The sequence below is a fragment of the Gigantopelta aegis genome, chromosome 8 (assembly GCF_016097555.1).
Source record: "Gigantopelta aegis isolate Gae_Host chromosome 8, Gae_host_genome, whole genome shotgun sequence".
NCBI lineage: Eukaryota > Metazoa > Mollusca > Gastropoda > Neomphalida > Peltospiridae > Gigantopelta > Gigantopelta aegis.
Genome location: NC_054706.1, coordinates 18,680,215 through 18,691,648, shown reverse-complemented (window position 1 = coordinate 18,691,648; position 11,434 = coordinate 18,680,215). Strand labels below are relative to the sequence as shown.

General features: G+C 39.8%; 1 long non-coding RNA gene across 1 annotated transcript in view; it reads right to left on the bottom strand.

Annotated features, from left to right (window-relative positions):
* Nucleotides 1-572: 572 nt before the first annotated feature.
* The window catches only part of LOC121378325, a 71,259-nt gene continuing 60,397 nt past the window's right edge, over nt 573-11,434 (bottom strand). Inside the window, exons 2-3 of the long non-coding RNA XR_005958706.1 lie at nt 3,132-3,295; nt 573-702 (exon numbers count right to left, since the gene is read on the bottom strand). This is a non-coding gene — a long non-coding RNA (uncharacterized LOC121378325). The remainder of the gene's footprint in view (nt 703-3,131; nt 3,296-11,434) is intronic.

The following is an 11,434-nucleotide window of genomic DNA, read 5'->3' as shown; positions in this document are numbered from 1 at the left end:
ATTTGTATGTTCTGTGAAGGAGGCTCCCTTCCAAAGCAGACCCAGTTGTGTCATCTTCATCCTGAATCCATATGTCTGTATCCGCTCTTAGGTTACGTTATAAAGTTTGTTTTGTTTAACGACACCATTACAGCACATTGATTAATTAATCATCGACTATCGGATGTCAAACATTTGGTAATTCTGACTCGTAGTTATCAGAGGAAACTCGCTATATTTTTCCAAATGCAGCAAGGGATCTTTTATATGCACTTTCCACAGAGGGGAAAGCACATACCACGGCCGTTGACCAGTTGTGGTGCCCTGGTTGGAACGAGAAAAAACTCAATCAGCACCTCAAGCGTTCACTCAACCGACTGAGCTTGTCCCTTTAGGTAAGACCGTAAATACAAATATTGATAACTGAAGGTCGTGAACTTCCCTTCCGTTTCTTTCTTTCTAGTTATTTATTTTTTACTTTTGGCATTTTCATTTCGAAGAGAACAAACAATATTATGACATATGTCTTGTTCCAATTTCGTTTTCAAATGAAACATCAATTCAAAGGTACACAGCACCACCCGTGGATCAACAACAAGTTTTCATGTCACACACACCAACGATTCCTTGACCCGCCGCTGAGCTCGTGTTGGTTAGTACCAGAAGTGAACTGCACTGTGGTTCCGTCGTTGGGGAGCTCCGCCGATTGAAATCATTCACTTCCTGCCACAGGAAAAACGTTGTCAGGAAACTGCAGAGCTATTTCGACGTATATTTTCTAACGCTCTACCACGAGTACATTAACCTTTGTTTAGATAGAATTATTTAGATTAGATAGGCCAAAATTGTCTTTTAGTGTTTATTTAATGCCGTCACTGCATGTTTTGGTTACCTGGTGGCCTGGCGATGGAGTAGCAAGGTGGTTGCGTTGGGTGCTGTTCCCCAGTGATCTGACATATTATTATTATTATTATTATTATTTTTTTTTTTTTAAATAATATACAAACAAACAAAAAACAGTCCAACTACCCTCACAAAAAAGAAGAAAAAAATATCACCCCCCACCCCCCAGAAAAAAACACACAACAACAACCAAACAACCCTAAACCCCAACCAAAGCCAAAAATCCCCAACAACGGACTACACCCACCCCACCCCCAAAAAACCAAACAACAACAACAAACAAACAAACAAACAAAACAAAATCAAAACAAACAAAAACAACAGACGAACAAACAAACAATGTTTAACGACACACCAGCATAAAAATATACATTGGCTATTGGATGTCACGACAGACTAATAAAACAAACAAAACCTTTAGTTGAAAGTGAACTAAATGCAGCAAACATAAAGTGTTTATAATATATAGGCTATACTGACGTCCAAAAGAAACTACCAAGACATGTTTTAAAACTGCTCTTTATACTTTGAATAATGGAAATACATGTTTCGGTTTTTAAGAAATGAAATTTTGTTCCCAACATAAACTGACGATCAAAAGAAAGTATACCAATTATTTTTATTATAAATAAACACAATACACGTTCATGGAAGGTTAGATAGGTTCCAGTATTGTTCGTTGTAATGCAATCAGTGACGAATAGTCGCACATTGCTGCGTTTGGGCGATGCTGCACGTGCAAAATAAGTTTATTTATCAAATTTATACTGCACGAGAAACATGATACTCGTGCACATAAGGGGGAGGGGGGGGGGGGGGGAGAGAGCGCGCGAGAGAGAGAGCTATTGGTATGGTGCAGTTGGGTGCGAGTTATGCCCATGTGGCAAGAATCCTGAGTTGCACAAAATTGATGATCACCAGGTTGATACAGCGTTACAGGGTGACTGGCAGGACTGCTGACAGACCATGAAGTGGAAGACCCCGCGTCACAACCGCCAACGAGGACCGCCATCTCCGCATCTTACACTTACGTAACAGATTCCTCACTATGACGTCATCTGCAGCGACTGGCCTTGGACATGTCATCAGTCGTCACAATGTACGTCGTCCACTACGACAGCATGGTAGCAGGGCCTATCGACCATTCAGAGGGATGACATTGACGAGGCATCATCGACTTCGACGTTTTAGTTGAGCACGTCAGTTTCAAGATTGGCAACATCGGAACTGGCAACGTGTACTTTTTTCTGATGAGAGCAGGTTCCAGTTATTCAGAGCTGATGGCAGGACTCGGATATACCGACGTGCAGGAGAGAGAACAGCTCCGTGCTGTGTTCAGGAGACTGAACCGTTTGGTGGTGGATCTGTGATGGTTTGGGGCGGTATCTGTGGCCAACGGCGGACAGACCTTATTGTCAATGACGGAAATCTGTCCGACGTCGGGTCCATGCTTGCATACGTGCACATGGTGGACATGCATGCCATTGAAACATGTTCTTTGTGGTCAAATTTATTCACCTTCGTTATGAGTGGTCCTTTATGAAATCGCACATTTCACCCCTAGTGCTGTTGGGAACTGTGATATTATCATTTTATGGGTTTTATTGAGTATACTCGTGTTTATTTATCGCCAAATTATTATACTTTCAAAATATAACATTTGCATCAGCTTGTGTTTTGTGTTGTTTTTAATACTTTGAAAAAATAATTGGTATATTTTCATTTGATCGCCAGTTTACATGTTTTAAACATGCAACACAGTAGTCTCTCATAGTATTGGTATAGTTTATTTTGGATGCCAGTATATATATTATTTACTAAGAACTGTTTGACAATGTATCACAGTATGTGTGTCGGGGGTGAAGGGGGATACCTATACGCATTAAAGATCCATATCTATCTCCTTTCAAACTTTGACATTTATTTACGCCAACTACAAACTTATCAATACCACACACAATAATATGTATAATTAACTCATGAATAGCAAAACTGTATTGTGCTCCATCAAGGCATAAACATCACTTTCTTGGGCATCTTTGGATAAAAATAAAAATTACACTGAAAACCCCACGTCGGGGGGGGGGGGGGGGGGGGGGGGGGGGGGGGGGGGGGGGGGGTTGGTTGTTTTTTCTTTCGCTGATTTTGTCGTAGATTTTAAGGTCCCAGTTTTTATACGGAGTTTGGCTTTCAAAATTTCTTTTCTAAATGCACAGTTTTAATTATAACACTATGAAAAGGTCACTTACAATTTTGTTTCTATTCAAGTCTTCACCGTGTTCGGTAACAGCAATCGACGCTAACGTTCGCAAACTATTTGACTGGTCACCAATGTGGTCATTTGGTTTAACGTCACCAGCGCATCCCAGATCAACGGCCCCGTTTAAGGAAACATCTTGGCTCCAACTTCCATCTGAAAAAGGGAAGTACCAGCTTCAAACGGTGGCCGAAACGAACAACTTCTACCTGACTGCTGAGCGGAACGGGCTGTTTCGACAAGAACTCCTCAACAAAGTATTACCTGAAGAAAAAAAATTGATTTGTCCCTAAATGTATTTTATTCAACGATCTTCATAACCACCATACTCCATTTATTAATGATATTTTGTAAAAAATAATTGAATTATAGCAATGGTCCATAATTCAAAAACTAAAATTGCCGAGAGGGTTGACGTGGATTCCACTCCCATCATGGTTCAGTTACGGTGATGCAATAGCTAGATTTGGTTTCCAACAATTAATGTAATTTTTATTTATTATCCATTTTTAGCGAAATAAGGTCCTTCAAGTTCAAGTTCTTTATTGCGTTAAGTTTTCCAACTTATCAGCATTATAACAATGAAATACAATATTATGTACAATAGTGCGGAACAATGGTGGAGAATGACTTACATAAATACATACACATATACCGATAAAACAATCCATCTATATCTATATATAAACAATCGGTAATATGGGTTACACAAATATAGATATATTAAGTTGTTTGTAGTAATAGCATATCCCTCATTTTGTTCGCCTGTAGTAAGTATTTGCCAAGGTTATTTATCTCCTTATTGTTTGTAGTTGACAATAGCTGTATTAATTTAAAAGCACTGGGGTTCTTGGAGTAGTATTTCTTAATAAATCTATTTCTTAAAGTTTCGTATCGTGGACACTGAAGAATAAAATGAAACTCATTCTCAGTCTCATTAATATTACATAATGTACATACTCTTTGTGTTCTCTTAAATCCGTGACAGTATGCCTTTAACTCTCTTTTTTTGCCAGACATGATTAGGATGTTCAGCTATTTTATTTTAGCTTTAGGTCTCTGACCTAACTTCTAAATTTTTATTCCAAATTCCGCCTACCTCAAACTTACCCTCCCCCCTCCTATCCCGGACTTAATCACTGGTGACGTCAGAGGTTAAGCCCGAGTCAGGCGTGTTCGGTATATGAACATGTTAAAAGAGTTCAAGGCGAGGTTTAACGTGAGGCGTAGGGGCGGAACGTAGCCCAGTTGTTATAGCGCTCGCTTGACGTGCAATCGGCCTACGATCGATCCCCGTCGATGGGCCCATAGGGCTATTTCTCGTTCCAGCCAGTGCACCACGACTGGTATATCAAAGGCCGTGGTATATGCTACCTTGTTTGTGGGATGATGCATATAAAAGATCCCTTGCTACAAACGAAGAAAATGTAGCAGGTTTCCTCTTTAAGACAATATGTCAAAAATAATGTTTAACCCCACCCCAGCTGGTATCTCAAAGGCCGTGGTATGTGTTATCCTGTCTGTGGGATAGTGCATATAAAAGATCCCTTGCAGCTAATCGAAAAGAGTAGCCAATGAAGTGGCGACAGCGGGTTTCCTCTCTCAATATCTGTGTGGTCCTTAACCATATGTTCGATGCCATATAACCGTAAATAAAATGTGTTGAGTGCGTCGTTAAAGAAATAATTTCCTTCCTTGTTACTGGAGTTGATGCTAAACATATCTAAATTTAGTAAATAATTATGAGTAATCATGAAAGTAATCGCTGATTACGATTACAATAGCATTGTAATCGATTACGATTGCGATTATATGGCATTCTCAAACCGTGTAGTCGATTGCGATATAGATATATATATATGTGTGTGTGTGTGTGTGTGTGTGTGTGTGTGTGTGTATGTGTGTATAATATATATATATATATATATATATATATATATATATATATATATATATATATGTGTGTGTGTGTGTGTGTGTGTGTGTGTGTGTGTCTGTCTTGTCTGTCTGTCTGTCTGTCTGTCTGTCTGTTTATCTATATATTCGGTGAAGCATGACTCAACCCCCTCTACAGACCCGCCCCCCCCCACCCCCTGCACAATTCCCTGCACACACGCCTGGGACTAGTTGGTGAAAGAAAATACCAAAAGCAAACTTCATTTCCATAGGATGTCTGTTGACAGCGTCCACTGAAATACTGTGTTAGAAAAATAAATAACATACCGGCATTTCCTAAACATGTCGAGAAGGGGAAACGAAATTGCGATAATGATACATTAGGCCCTACGTCTGCACGCGGTAAACTCCCAGTCTTTTGTTTGCGTTAGTCAGGGAACGTGTCCAAGAGACCGCTTTTTACCCGCCGATATTCGATCGATCTACACAAGCATTTACAATTATTTATTTCTGTCATTTCCAAAAACTGAGCCACAATTCCGGAAGTAACCCGAAATTGATTTAGGATTTAATTTTGTCATTATTTACGGTGCCGTAAATGTGAGAGAGCTATGCCGTGTATTTCCCATTAGGTACCTGGCTTTGACGTACTTGGCTACCGAACTTGCACGAAATGACGCACATAAACGGATTTCAAAGCGTTCGGGTCTTGCCGTCTCCTACCAGCTACTATTATACTATTTACTTTCTTCGTGTTCTTTTTGTCTAAGTCAGCCCTGTTTCCTGTCCCTGCTAAGCGGCGTCGCTGAAACGCCGATCTCATTTCATTTTGGCATCAGTCCAAAAACTATAGACGCGTTATTATGGGCTAATAGGTGCGAACGTTTCTTTATCAATAAAATATTTCCAAATATTCTATGGTCCAGAGAATTGTTTTCATTCTCTCTTTGATACCAACATAAAAACAGAAGAAGAAAAATAATGAAAGTTAACGTTTATTTTATTTGACACCACTAGATCAGATTGATTAATTTATTAATCATCGGCTATTGGATGTCAAACATTTGGTCACTGTGACATGTTTCTAAGAGGAAACCCACTACATTTTTTTCCACTAGCAGCAGATCTTTTATGTGCTCCCCCCCCCCCAGAGACAGGGCAGTACATACCATGGTCTTTAATGCGTAAATCGTGGGACACTGGTTGGAACGGGGAAAACGCATTCAGAGAATGTGTCCACCGATACATACACCCCCGGGGAACGCTCTACCGACTGAGCTAGATCATTCACCCGTTTAAAAATAATAATGATTAAAAAATATAAATAAATAAATAAATAACCAAACGAACCCACCAACCAATTAAACAAACAATAATGAAATTAATAGTACATGTATATGGAAATAGAAAATATATGTTAGTCACATAAAGCTTCCGTAATTCTTTCTTTCTCTCTATTTATTTATTTATTTATTTATTTAGTTATTTGAATGTTTGATGGTATTATACTTTTAAGTAGTATACTTGCTGCCGAAATGTTTGTAAACCACCTCGAATGTAACACCGGTGGTGTTCTGTGCGAATAAAGTTATGCTCTGTTCTGTTCTGTTCTGTTCTGTTCATGGAAGGAAGAAATATTTTATTTAAAAGAGACTGCACTGAGTTTCCAGCCTCTGTAAGATGTTTCATTCTAACAGTCTTTTCGGAGACTAAAATTACATATTAATTATATTTTCTTGTTTTAGAAAGAACGAAAAAATTGTTTATTTAACCACACACTCAACACATTTTATTTACGGTTATATGGCGTCAGACATATGGTTAAGGACAACACAGATATTGATAGAGAAAACCTGCTGTCTCCACTTCATGGGCTACTCTTTTCGATTAGCAGCAAGGGTTCTTTTATATGCACCATCCCACAGACAGGGTAGTACATACCACGGGATTTACCAGTCGTGGTGCACTGCGTGGAACGAGAAATAGCCTAATGGGTCCACCGACGGGGATTGATCCCAAGCCGACCGCGAATCGAGCGAACGCGTTGTCACTGGGCTACGTCCCGCCCCTTTCTTGTTTTAGAATACCAATGTATATGCAGTCGTGTACTAATGTTTGTAGCAGTCATTGTTCATTTTGGGGTGGGACCTAGCCTAGTGGTAATGCTCTCGCCTAATGCGCGGTCGGTCTAGGATCGATTCCCGTCGATGGGCACAGCTAGTACTCCACGACTGGTGTATCAAAGGCCGTTGGATGTTGCATATAAAAGATTCCTTACTACTAATGGAAAAATGTAGCGGGCTTCCTCTCTAAGGCTATATGTCAAATTACCAAATGCTTGACATCCAATAGCTGACCGGCCGCGGTGGCGTCGTGGTTAGGCCATTGGTCTACAGTCTGGTAGGTACTGGGTTCGGATCCCAGTCGAGGCATGGGATTTTTAATCCAGATACCGACTCCAAACCCTGAGTGAGTGCTCCGCAAGGCTCAATGGGTAGGTGTAAACCACTTGCACCGACCAGTGATCCATAACTGGTTCAACAAAGGCCATGGTTTGTGCTATGGTGGGAAGCGCAAATAAAAGATCCCTTGCTGCTAATCGGAAGAGTAGCCCATATAGTGGCGACAGCGGGTTTCCTCTCAAAATGTGTGTGGTCTGACGCCATATAACCGTAAATAAAATGTGTTGAGGGCGTCGTTAAATAAAACATTTCTTTCTTTCCAATAGCCGATGATTAATAAATCAATGTGCTCTAGTGATGTTGTTAAACAATCCAAACTTTAACTTTCACTGTTCAGTTTACTTCGTAAGATATATGTTTTTCGTTCGTATGATATGATTGGATATTATTGTACGGTGAAATCCGCTTTGAGCTACTACAAACATTAAGACAACAACAACCACCTTGTTTAAACAGACACTGATATTCTGAACAGGAAAACATCTTTAATGTCTTATTTTAGTCATACAAAAGGACCTGTTTTAGTCGAGGAAGTCGTAACGCAACAAAGCGCTCGAATCAACTGAACGCTGCGTCACCGTAGATAAGAGTGGTTAATCTAGCAACAGCAGCAGCAACAACAGCAACAGAACAACAAAACAAAAATATGGTGGGGGTTTTTCAATAATGAAATATGGCAACAGACCAGTGTGACGTATCGAGGCAGCTGGGAATATACGTTGATAGCTAAAACAAACGATTTTATTATTAACAGCAGCCGTTGTGTTGGTAAATTCCATTAAAACAATTATTAGAGATTTGCGATATTATCGGAATACCGATATATTGTGATTCATATGTCAAATAAATAGAGATTATTATACGAGCTTGTGTGTCTACTGATTTTACGAAACGAGTGTCAGGATTATTGTATTGCGAGAGCGAGGGTAATACAGGAATCCTAACACGAGTTTCGTATATGTATTACGATACACCCTACCTGTATCGATACATTCGTTAATTTCCGTATTTTAAGTTCGTTGTCAGCCGGAAACCCCGATCTCTTTGATTTGACTGGTTCTCTTTAGTGTTCATAGATGTGAAGAAAGAAAGGGCGTTAACAGTCTTAAGGCTCATATGTACTGGATCATGTATTTTCTGTATTTTGTTAGAAGCAAGCCGCCCTTGTAATCGGTTGTAAACAATATTGTAAACAATATATTACACGTGTCGTGACACAGAGCACCCATATAATAATACACTTCCCTGTTATATTATTATACTATTATAACTAGTGATGTTACAATGATCGATGATAATCGAAAAAAGATCGATTTGGCAATACCGATTTGATGATCGATTATAAAAATCCATAATCGATTGAGTTGAAAAATGTTAACTGTAATAGTTCTTCCTATTCTGACGATCTTATTGATGTAAATATGGTGGGGATTGGGCTTGTTTTTGTTTTTTTATATGTATCTAAAGAGAAAAATATGTTAAATTGTTATTAAAGGTAAAATTAGCCATTTGAATGGTGAACATGACAAGAAGTGCGTGGTCATTATAATTCAAATCCTTCTTATGTTCATATAATTCTAACCGATTGTGTAATCGATAGTTGATTGGTTGGTGCCAACCGATTATAACCGATAATCGATAATAAAATTCCAGCCGATTCTCAAAATCAGTTATAACATGGACAGACAAGACTGCGGCTTTAAGGGAATACACTGCAACCATCTAGAGATGAACTAAGCGATCCGACTGAACTAATTTACATACGAACAGCCGACATATTCCCTCCAAATGATGCATGTGAGATAGCTAATCGCGTTATTTATGAACGTCTGCCGATAATTTAAACTGGAGCCCTTTGACGTAGCCAGACGTGGCCTGTTATTATCTTTGGTGCGTTCAGGAGGGTGAGTGCTACGACTGGTAGCATTGTCGTCTGTTATGTCAGATTCATTTAACGTTGAGCACAGAAATGTCTAGCGAGTGACACCCCCCACCCACCCCCCCCCCCCCTCGATCATGCCTCAGGTTTCGAAAATTATATAACATCTGTGGTACGAACAGGTCCGAAGATTTCCGAATGAGTCGATTGGTTGTTTCCTTAAATGTTCTTTTTATTTATTTATCCATTCATTCATATAGCTATTTATTTTTACAAACATATTTAATTTAAGACGATTTTAATTATTTAAATGCTTGCCAACAGAATGTTTTTTCCAGCTAGACAAAAAGGGCACTTGTAAACTAAAAGGGCACATTTTCCCATTTCTGGGACGATGGAGGGGGGGGGGGGGGGAGTACCGCCCTTACACCCCTCCACCTCCCACTGGGTACGACCCTGTCGTCTACTGAATAACACAAGAAAATAATTCCCTGGTACGGACCACTGGCGTGAAGATTTTCAGCCGATGAGTCCTTGAATTAATATTTCTCCGCTTCACAGCGGGTATTTGCACCGGTTTTAAACATACCACACTTTCCTTGTGACCATGTTTATTGGCGAGGCGTGTCCCGCCAGCTTGCACGGATGACAGGAATGCGCCTGCGTGATGACGCGCGCTGCACTGGCGTCGTGCCGCGTGCTACGCCGTAAATGTCAAACGATCGCAGACCAGTGCCACATGTCCACACTCAGGCAAGGCCACGTTCGACGTCTCTTGTTTAAATTAGGGACAAAAGTGAAGGGCAGGTCCACGGACAGAGAGTAAAGAAGAGTTAATACGTCTCGGTACTCAAAATTTAAAGACACGTCATTTCGTTGTTAATTTAAAAGTTAATGTCACATTGTGTATTTAGTTTAATGACATAAGAGGTCATTGGTGCATTAATCATGGACTATTGAATGGCAAACATTTCAAGTTCAAGTTCTTTAATGCGTTAAGTTTTACAAGTTATCAGCATTATGATAATGTCAATGAAAACATTAGCATCTACATATATATTATAGTGGTGCAGAACAATGTTGCAGAAGGACGAACAGTCTTCAGAGAAAACCCGCTACGTTTTTTCATTAGCAGCAAGGGGTCGTTTGTATATGCACGTTCCTAAGACAGGACAATACATATAACAGTCGTGGTTGGGGTTCGATCTTATGATCAATATCAACTCATTAAACATGTAATGGATGTAAAACATCCATCTATCCATCCATCGACCCACACCCCAATCCATCCATTCATCCATCCATCCATCCACCCACCCTCCCATCAATCCATCCATCTACCAACCCAAGCATCCATCCATCCACGATCCATCCATTCGTCCGTTTGACCGTCCATCCATCGAGCCTACATTTATATCTACATATTGATCTACATGTTGAGACTCGTAGATACGGAACGCTTGATGACTGTGACTTTCGGTCATTTCCGACGTGATAATTGCTGAATGAATAATACATGAGAGTTATCTCCCATATTTTCATCTGAATATCGTGCAGCCTAAACACTTCAAATTTGTTTTCATCAAACGCCGAGTGGAATATTAAGGTATTATGTACTAATATATAATCAAATCCATTTTGACACATGTGTTTGAACACCAAATTTTCAAATCATCAACTAACTTTCATTTGACATCTACGTTAATATCGATTACTACTGGCTCGGATCAATTTTAAATTCCCATGGACATGTTATATGATACTAGTACTGGTGAATCTACAGTGTGTGGTAGACTTCATAAGAGTCCCGTGACGCCCCAACCCCGCTCGTTTGAATGCCATTTTAATTGACTTTCTGGTTGTTGTTTTTTTAATTCATCATTCACAATATACACGTGTCTCTGAGCTTTTTTATTTCAAACATTTACGGGGAACATGGCGCCGCGAAGCCCCCACTCCACCCCTACTCCCTGATCTCGTTCTCGCTCCTATTGGGAGCTTGGATCATTTGACATCGACGAACTATAATTGCCCTGTTTAGAATTTCTGTGACGCCCT